A 2,500-nucleotide genomic window follows, 5' to 3' on the forward strand; every position below is an offset into this window, starting at 1 on the left:
TTTTGACAAAAATAATTGACATTTTAAGCTACTTAGACTAATTTCATATCAAGCGTGGTTTTGCCTAATTTTTACTTGGCTGGTAGGGAGGATTATCTCGCACTATCTTCATGAAAAAACTTTTTTTTAATGGAAATAAAACAACAAAAAGATTTATTAATTAAAAACGGCCATGCGTTCAAAGATTTTTCTTCTTGACTAACATCATAGCTACACTGCTGAGGTCCCTGATGCTAAAGACTGCTATTATAAGTAAATTAAGGTCAATCAATTTCTAGGAATATAAGTTTTCAATGGCTCTCAAATTGGTCTCCCATGTTTCTCTCGTTTTCATTCATCATCCTTTGTCAGGCACGAGATTGTAAAAATTACATTGTAAAAGCTATTCAATGTTATATATAGGCTTTCAAACATCTGTAGTACTACTGTATCTTTTTAAAGTGCATTCCTGGTGTTCACAACAATGATTTGTTACGAGTATATTTATCCAAAGTCATTATAGTACTCATTTTCAATTACGTCCATTTTCTAAAATCATACAATTATATCTGTTGTCATGCTGCTATTACGTACTACATCTATCAGCTATGAAACATATATATAGTTTAAGGTCAATCACGCAACTGGTTGCTCCCTAGTTACGATAATTAAACCTCCAGGTCATATTCCTGTGTACTCGAAGGAGTATTAATACATTTGCACCGCTGTACGTATAATCATAAAATAAATGTCTTTCTGGAGAATACAGAGCTATATAATAAATCTCCCGCCATGCTTTTTTTGTGACATTTATTACTATTTTGTGCAGGAACTTCAAGGAAAATTTGTTAAATTTCTACTTAAAAGATTCTTTTGAAGGTCATTTTCAAAAATCCTACTTCAGAATGAGAGAAGGAAAAAAGTGTTTCTTTTCTTTTAAAATAACAAGAGAAGCCAAGTACGCAATAGTCAATATGTGCCAATCAGTGATGTATATTGAAATAGTAATCATTCACCATCAGAAGTAAGTGCAAAAAAAAGTAACTAATATATATTATATCTCGTTTGAAATCAAACTACCACTTGTTACGGATGAGAAACGCTGCTTTAAATATATAGTTCGTAGAAACTTCTTGTTCTATTTTTAATATTATAGAATCGGTGAATATAAAACGCTATAAAAACAGATATACGCTAATATGTAGCATAGAAGGTTACGAGACTAGAGGCTTATGATATCAAACACGCATATAACACACACATATATAAAGACACGTCCACACAATGCATAAATAAGCTAGGAAAAGAGAAGCATATACTGTATAGATCATATATGCTCTATAGCTTGTTTCGAGGCTAGGTCTGTGGGTCATGCATTTGTTAGTAAGAATCAAGGTTAAACTGTAAAAAAAAAAAATAAATAAAAAATAAATAAAAAAAAAGTACTCTTTGTTTTGCTACTAAGATCTATAGGATCTTAAGCCCGGTACTCTTAAGGCGGTGTGAGAAATATAGTCGCAATTTCTGGTTTGCCTAGAATAGAACCAGTAGTTTTAACTTAGTCACGATCATTTTTTCTCCCCCAGCTAGTTTATATACATAGAAACTAGTCACAATCATAGCAGTGCAATCAGTGGGTTAGTTTGACAACTTTGTGTCTACGAAAGTACACTCATACACTCAAACTTGTAATATATGATTATATATATGATCTTGTTAACGGACTGCTGTGCGGTTTTACCACGTGGTGGGGTGTGGACGAGGTTACCAGACTAAGATATGAGGTTTAATTCCGGGAACAATAATGAGAAATTCCGTAAAAAAACAAAACAAAACAAAAATGGTCAAAGGTGGAACTCCGTCGACAGCACTTAAAAAAAATAATAATAAACCAAAACTGCGTCCTTCATGACATTCAAGCCCTGCAGGTTATCCTGATAATCTCACTGGTCATATACTCATTCGTCCAAAGACATGGTTCATGTCCGTTGATATTTTAACATTAATTTTAGAAAGCTGAAAAGGATATAATACGATTATAGATTTTTTTACAATGTTCTACACTTTGTAGTATATTACATTTAGGCCCCAACTGAATATACAGTGTAGTTGTATTAAGTGTCACAATGTTCGTTAGGTTCTATAGTTCAGACAAACTTTTCTTGGCGACTTACAAGGAGAGATAATGTCTTTGGATTCTCCCCCATATTTGTAAACATCTTCAGTGTACAGTAGGATTTCTTATCATGTTGTGTCCGGGGCATCTCTCTCTCTCTCTCTCTTCTTTATTTTTTTTCTGAACTAAACCTGCAGACTTCTCACTTTTGAATCCAGCCTTTACAATGTAACATTCTGTAACATTCAGTGTGGAATTTGTACTCTTAAATCATCGTGGGTTCGTCATCATGCTCAACTTTTGAGTTTGTAAGACTGTCATAATATGTTATATGCGTGTTCCCAAACATCCTTTCCTGAACAATGAAATGTGAGAAGAAAGATTTTTCGTTTCCTTATCCTCTAT

Source organism: Macrobrachium nipponense, chromosome 35, assembly GCF_015104395.2.
Source record: "Macrobrachium nipponense isolate FS-2020 chromosome 35, ASM1510439v2, whole genome shotgun sequence".
Classification (NCBI taxonomy): domain Eukaryota; kingdom Metazoa; phylum Arthropoda; class Malacostraca; order Decapoda; family Palaemonidae; genus Macrobrachium; species Macrobrachium nipponense.